Source organism: Garra rufa, chromosome 3 (genome assembly GCF_049309525.1).
Source record: "Garra rufa chromosome 3, GarRuf1.0, whole genome shotgun sequence".
NCBI classification, from domain to species: Eukaryota; Metazoa; Chordata; class Actinopteri; order Cypriniformes; family Cyprinidae; genus Garra; species Garra rufa.
Genome location: NC_133363.1, coordinates 2,262 through 10,020, shown reverse-complemented (window position 1 = coordinate 10,020; position 7,759 = coordinate 2,262). Strand labels below are relative to the sequence as shown.

General features: G+C 39.4%; 1 long non-coding RNA gene across 1 annotated transcript; it reads right to left on the bottom strand.

The window, feature by feature from the left end:
* Positions 1 to 4,416: 4,416 nt before the first annotated feature.
* LOC141331816 (uncharacterized) lies at positions 4,417 to 6,488 on the bottom strand. Its single transcript, XR_012355276.1, has 2 exons — positions 5,567 to 6,488; positions 4,417 to 5,452 (listed from the first exon to the last, which is right to left on the bottom strand). It is a non-coding gene; the product is annotated as an uncharacterized lncRNA (long non-coding RNA).
* Between the last annotated feature and the right edge of the window lie 1,271 nt (positions 6,489 to 7,759).

The following is a 7,759-nucleotide window of genomic DNA, read 5'->3' as shown; positions in this document are numbered from 1 at the left end:
ATGGATAAAAAAGTCCTAATACAACAAGGCAGATTCCAGGCCGTGAAAAGGAGAAAATGTTTGATGAAACCTTAATCCGGCAGCTGTAAAAAGGAGCGTCCTTCGGATGAGGCAATAAACTGGCCTCCTGACTTTCTGTGGTCATTAATTCCCTACCTTAATTATGAATTTGACCTCATTTATGGAGGTGGTAGCGCATTCCGCCGGCCTTATAGAGCCTGGCAGCATGCGCTACCTTTGTGAAAAACTAGTCTGGCCAGCAGGGAGGGCTCTTTCCCTGACATGTACTTATGGGTAAAAAAGTCCTAATACAACGAGGCAGATTCCAGGACGTGAAAAGGAGCAAATGTTTGATGAAACCTTAATCCAGCAGCAGTAAAAAGGAGCATCCTTCGCATGAGGCATTATACTGGCCCCCTAACTTTCTGTGGTCATTAATTCCCTACCTTAATGATGAATTTGACCTCATTTATGGAGGTGGTAGCGCATTCCGCCGGCCTGATTGAACCAGGCAGGATGCGCTACCCCTCTATCAGAGCAGCTTCATTTAACCGAAAAGAACAAGTTCAACTGTTGCTTGCAGTAGTCAGATTCTGGTTGCTCTCTGAAGCTAAGCAGGCCCAAGTCTACTCTATGCAAGTATGGGAGACCCTTTGTGCAAAACTAGCTTCCTGCTGGAGATAGTTTTAGTCCAGCCAGCAGAGGTTGCTCATTCCCTGACATGTACTTTTGGTTCCAAAAGTCCAGATATACAAAAATGACTTCTGCGGTGGAAGGCTTTTGATGAAGCATTAAACCGCCCTATGTAAAAATGAGTATCCTTCGGATGAGGCATTAAACAGGCCTCCTGACTTTCTGTGGTCATTAATTCCCTACCTTAATGATGAATTTGACCTCATTTATGGAGGTGGTAGCGCAATCTGCCGGCCTTATAGAGCCTGGCAGGATGCGCTACCTTTGTGAAAAGCTAGTCTGGCCAGCATGGGGTGCTCTTTTCCTGTCATGTACCTATGGGATCAAAAGCCCTAATACAACGAGGCAGATTCCGGGCCTTGAAAAGGAGCAAATGTTTTTTTGAAACCTGAATCCGGCAGCTGTAAAAAGGAGCGTCCTTCGGATGAGGCAATAAACTGGCCTCCTGATCTTTTGTACTCATGAATTCCCCTCCTTAATTATGTATTTGACCTCATTTATGGAGGTGGTAGCGCATTCCGCCGGCCTTATAGAGCCTGGCAGGATGCGCTACCTTTGTGAAAAACTAGTCTGGCCAGCAGGGGGGGCTCTTTCCCTGACATGTACCTATGGGGTCAAACGTCCTAATACAACGAGGCAGATTGCAGGCCCTGAAAAGGAGCAAATGTTTTTATGAAACCTTAATCCGGTCCCTGTAAAAAGGAGTGTCCTTCGCATGAGGCATTAAACTGGCCTCCTGACTTTCTGTGGTCATTAATTCTCTACCTTACTTATGAGTTTGACCTCATTTATGGAGGTGGTAGCGCATTCCGCCGGCCTGATTGAACCAGGCAGGATGCGCTACCCCTCTATCAGAGCAGCTTCATTTAACCGAAAAGAGCAAGTTCAACTGTTGCTTGCAGTAGTCAGATTCTGGTTGCTCTCTGAAGCTAAGCAGGCCCAAGTCTACTCTATGCAAGTATGGGAGACCCTTTGTGCAAAACTAGCTTCCTGCTGGAGATAGTTTTAGTCCAGCCAGCAGAGGTTGCTCATTCCCTGACATGTACTTTCGGTTCCAAAAGTCCAGATATACAAAAATGACTTCTGCGGTGGAAGGCTTTTGATGAAGCATTAAACCGCCCTATGTAAAAATGAGTATCCTTCGGATGAGGCATTAAACAGGCCTCCTGACTTTCTGTGGTCATTAATTCCCTACCTTAATGATGAATTTGACCTCATTTACAGATCTGGCCATTAAAAATGCGTCTATTTTCACGCGGCAGCCTGCAATTCGGCACGCGAGGCCACGCGTCATGCCGCAGCGGCTTTTTTAGATTTTTTTACAACGTGGTTGCACTTCATACAATATCCACCAGGTGGCGCAAGGAACAACATTCTGTAGCCAAACCCTGCACAAAGAGGGATATTTGGACAGTATTTACGTCTGTATTTCATTCTGTATGTAACGGCAAAGTATTTATAATTTCGTTTCTTTTTTATTAAGGTAATTTAGAAAAAAAAAGTTTGGAGCATTTTTGTTCGTTAAACGTAAGCTTTTTGTTTCTTAAAGACCAAGCGGCAGACAGTGAGTTTACCTACTCTGTTTTTCAATTTGCCTTCTCAAATCACGAATTGGCTAAAATAAAATCCATAGATGTAAAACAAAAGATTTAAATACTAAGAGATATAAATGTGTGCTATTAGGTGCCAATCGTTTGTGCGGAGAGTGCAAAACACATTTTTAGGACATGAAGGATCAAGCTCGATCAGTTACATTTTTTTCAGTGGAAAATATGTAACCACTATTTTTTGTCAGACATGATAAATAAATATGTAGAAAGACTTAAATTACTACTTAACGAAAAAAAACGAGGATTTGAGGAGGACTGTTAACTGCATCATCACTGACTCAGAAAACAGTAGTTTCTAAATAAATAATTAAAATATCTCCTTACTGTTTGACAGTCAAGGTATTTACTTGTTCCAGTGTTTTGTGGCAAGCTTTAAACAAGGAACCCTTCCAAGCTGTGCTGAACGTGCGCTCAATGCTGCTGACAGGACCGTGTTTCCACCAGCGCTGCAAGTTTTTTTTTAATCACCACTGAATGTTAAAACATAATTTTAGCCCGCATTTGATCTTTGACGGATTAAAATGCAGGGCTATACGTCTTAAAAGTGTAACATGGAAATATAATGGATGTACTGCGAAAAAAGTTTTATACTCGACAGTAAGTACGTTTACATGGACAACAATATTCCGATTTTAACGCGATTAAATACTCTGATTAAGAAGTAACCATGTAAAATGATATATTTTAATTAATTTAATCCGACTAAAGTCATATTTTGAGTAAACACAAATCGAATTAAGACAGGTGGAGTATTCCTATTTTAGTCGCATTATGGAAGACATGTACACACCTTAATCACACTATTCCCCTTGTGTAGGATTTTTCGCCATATTTTGTGACAGGATACACAAATGCTGCGCTCCAGGCAGGTTTTTGAGCTCGTAAATCACGTCTTCAAAGAACTTTGTAGCGTTCCAAGCAAGTCACGCCAAGAATTTATTATTTTTATAGTATTAATAATTTGATTGCAACGTTAAATTGTCCTAAATATTACTCTATTTTTCCACCGTGTGCCACTTGCATAAACACCGCACCCCTTTATTGTTGTTTCTTGGGCTAAGTCATGTCAGAACTGGGAACTGGGAGTGCGTCGATCTAGTACGAGTTCACGGGTGGGAATTCACGGTTTTAACTGCCGTTCCAGTGCACTTTCACTGGTAGAAGTTTGGAAAAACACGGGTAACGGGTTGCCTGGAACGCGGCATAACGCTCTCAGTTGGTCGCGCTTTAGTTTCATTTTTATTTATTTATTTGTTTCTTCAACATGGGCTTAATCAAAGCTCATTGTTGATAAATAGTTTGTCTGTTATCATAATGTATTGTTTTATGGAAACGTATTTAACATTCAACCCCCTTTTGTGCATATTTGTTAGTAGGCCTAGTTATTTTAATTTTGTGAACGGGATTTCCGCTATTGTAATGTCTAGGATGCTTTTCACTTTTACTTTTGAATTCATGATCTTGGTTTTGCTTACATATTGGCTACACCTATCAATTTTAAGATTAAAACAAATTCTTAAAAGATGGATTTGTTATTTTTAATTAAACAGCATAACAAAAATAAAATAAAACTAACTTATATAGCATTTATTAACAAAAACTAATAAGACGAGGCACTCCATCACATGCTGTGTTATACGCCGACTAAACAATTTATTACAGGGCGCGCAAACACTGAGCAATCAAAATAATTAATTTAAAAATAACAATAAATAGCAAGTACAAAATTACAAAATACATTATAAAATTCAATATTTTAAAGCCACAGCAAATGAAGATTTACATGTTTGAGAGGTAGCTCGTCTTTTTCATACCATTTATACAATTTTAGATACACTTGATTTTATTGATTTGTGCAAGAGGAGAAATATAAACTATAGTTTAGAGTGTAAAAAAATTATTTGATGTATTATTGTGAGTAGTAGTAGTATTTCCTTTTATTTCATTTTGTGCTGTACATTATGATGTCGCGCTGCCCAATGAAGTTTTTTTTTTTTTTTAATACATAAAAGGAAAGGGAACCATTTAGATTTGGCCTAATGTCAATGTAAGTACTATACCCTAGTATTATAATCCTAATATTAAAAATAATGTCAACAAATAAACAGAAGGATCATTTTTCAAAACAATAAGGCTTTTATTATGTGACTGACAATGGATACAATTGTTCAGTATCACAAGTGCTCCAGTGAGTTCTGCAAGTTTTTAAACATATATATTTTTTTACTTTTTACTTTTTAAAAAAGTGGAAAAGTTGTTCTTCTATTTCGGAGAAGTTCGTTAAGTCTGTCTCTTATCAGCTTCCAGTCACGAACTGCGGGGTTGAATCTCCGACCAACAGCATCTGAAAGTGCTTGACGAAGGTTGTTGGGTAGTGCATTTTTCCCCCTGGAGCCGTCAAAGTTAACAGAACCTGCCCAGTTCTGATAAAGGTTGAGGGGAATTAACCTTTTAAACAAAAGAACAGCGAAACGATCTGCCCTTGGTTTCCCGTCTGGTCCTGTTGATTCCAGATACAGTTTATTCTCGGTCTCTACTGAAACATGATTTAAATGTACATCTGGAAGGATTACTCCCTGCATGAGAGACCGGCGAATACGATGATGGTGATGAGAATGGGAGGTGTTTGTTGGTGTTTCAGGCAATCTCAAATGGAATGATGTCATGATGGAAGGAGAAACCCGTGAATAATCTTGATTCGGCGAATTTTCATTATGGAGCATCGGATTCGTCACCACTGGGTTGTTGGTTAATCCTTCTGATGTTGAGCCCGCTAACGAATGATCTGGGCTGGTTTGTAGGTTGAGCGTCCGGACAGTCAGTGGTGTAGAGGCTGCAGCAGGAACACCGAAATCAGCATCAACCAGGTGCGCTGACAGCGAATGGTCTTCGCGAGCAGACTGAGGAGATGACCACATCTCAAAAGGCTGTTGGCAGTCCATTGGAGTATCCGCCGACGTTGAAGGAACATTGGCAGAAATGTCTGTGGATGTGGATTGATCCGCTGTCGAAGGATGAGTTTTCTCACTGAAACGCGCCTCCAACAAACCAATCCGTGCCTCTAAATTCAGAAGCCTTCTTGTGAATTCAGACATCTGTTCCTTGGAAACAGTGACTGCAGCAGGACATCTACGTTCAATTAGAACAGCCTGTAGATGGTAGCATTAAAATTAGTTTTGAATATGATGTTCACACCGCAGATAGGTATATGAGGCTGCTGCACATGGGGCTGCTTACATAAAAATAACTTATCAAATACCCACCGATTTCTTTTTTACAAGCCGGGTAGTCCCTGTTTTATTTTTGGTCTGTGGACTCTGCTTGTTCTCCTTGCCAGAATGCTATTGAGACAATATGTATGATGGTTAGCACACAACAAACATCTGAATGTACCAAAAAATTTAAGGCAGCGTTAGGCCAAAATACATTATAGACTACATACCTTTCGCTTGCTACTACAAGTGGGAGCGCTCCTTTTTGAATAAAATGCTGTGGCCTCCATTTCTTTCTCGCACAGTTAATACAAATGCACACAGTGACAATTTGTTAATAGGTCTATTTTATCAGTTGCTCACTTGCAGCCGATTTAAAAGACCGTAAAACGGCATGGGCGGCATGAACGTGACGTGGTCGATTTGTCCAATCACGGACGAGTTCATGAACGTGACGTCGACGATTTGTCCAATCACAGACTAGGTCCTGAATCAAAGCGCGGAATCCAAAACATATAGATGAAGACGTTCTGCTTTCTTGTAATTTGCTTGCTGCTTTCATTTTTACGTCACTGTTTAGATTTTATTCGCTGCTTGCAATGGCGATAACAATACAGTGCATCATTTCTCCCTGTTGAGCGCATTGCTGGACGATGTGTGTCAAATACATCCACGGTGCAATTAAGTACAACAACAGAAAAAGTGACTATAGTCATGCCACTATGTACAGTGGTTGAGGTCTAAAATGTTCTAATATTTGTTAAGTGATCATTTGCTTTACTATTTGTAAATTGTATACAATAAAAATATATTTTGTTCTGTAATTTGCTTGGCCTGACTTGGCTTTCATTAATGAAAAGAAAATGTAGTTGTTGTTATATTTGTCTTGAAAATATCGATATACCAACAACTATATTTTCTATATATTTTCATCTGTGTGCGTGCGTGCGCGTATATAGATAGATAGATAGATAGATAGATAGATAGATAGATAGATAGATAGATAGATAGATAGATAGATAGATAGATAGATAGATAGATAGATAGATAGATAGATAGATAGATAGATAGATAGATAGATAGATGAAAATAGAGAAAATATAGTTCAAGAACAAAATATAGAACAAAATGTGTACACACAAATGTTAATATACACTTTAAAAATATTAAATGATATCTGTTTAAAAAACTGTTTCACATGAAAAATATAATTTTATTGCATGTCGCGGTGTTATGTGTAGTTGAGTCAAAGAAGGCTACAGTTAGCCAGCTCTAGATCAGTGAGTCTCAAGCCACCCCCCTTCCCCTGGTTTGCATTTGTATAGCTCCAGTAATCATTTACATATAAAAGCTACACCGAGGCCAAGGTGACATGAATCATGGGGGGTGTCAGGTGCTAAGCCTTCCACATCAATTTTTGGCAGTTCCCTACAATTATCTGTGCTAACTGCGCATTCCTGTGAACAGCCATTAACCTGAAACTTCTGCGACAATTCACAGTGTCGTTAAATGACGAAAACCACTTTTTTCATGCAGTGTACATCGCAAAACCTCTAGTGTCTTCATGTACTGTATATTGAAGTTTAGACAGTTTGCAAGAATATTTAGTATCACTGGTGTGAAAATGCTGTTAGATGGCGGTGGAGTAAACGGGAGTTGAGACTGGCAGATCCAGCTATTTTAGGCTACTTTGAATTTAAAGTTCAGGTTGCATTGTCCGATAAAAAAAAAATAAAAATGATCAGAACTATCAGCACAGTATATAACACTAATCTGGTTGCACAATAGAAAGAAATATGCAAACACTAGCCATGAGCCGTGTCAATTTCGACACAAAGGGAAGTGGGAACTATTTGTTTTTTTCAGTTATTTTAAAAGTAGCAGTTAATGAGGCGATCAGCGGCAGTATAAAGAGCGAAATGTTTATGAATAGCCGAATGGGGATGGGGGGTGAATGCTGCCTGTTTTGCCTTGTAATCAACATTTTATTGAGACTGTTTTTGGGGGGGTCCAACTGTGTAGCATTCGGTTTAATTGCGGATTCAGCATTCAAATGCATGCCAGGGAAAAGGGGAAAGCTTTCCTCACACGCTCCACCTATGATACACCCTCTTATCACAAAACATTAGTGTCCACACCCCTGACACACTGTACGAATATATACAGTCCATCCATCTGTAAAGTCATCTCAAAATGACCAAAATCAGCAAGCTGCATTCCCAAGACATCAGGGTGATGAGGTCT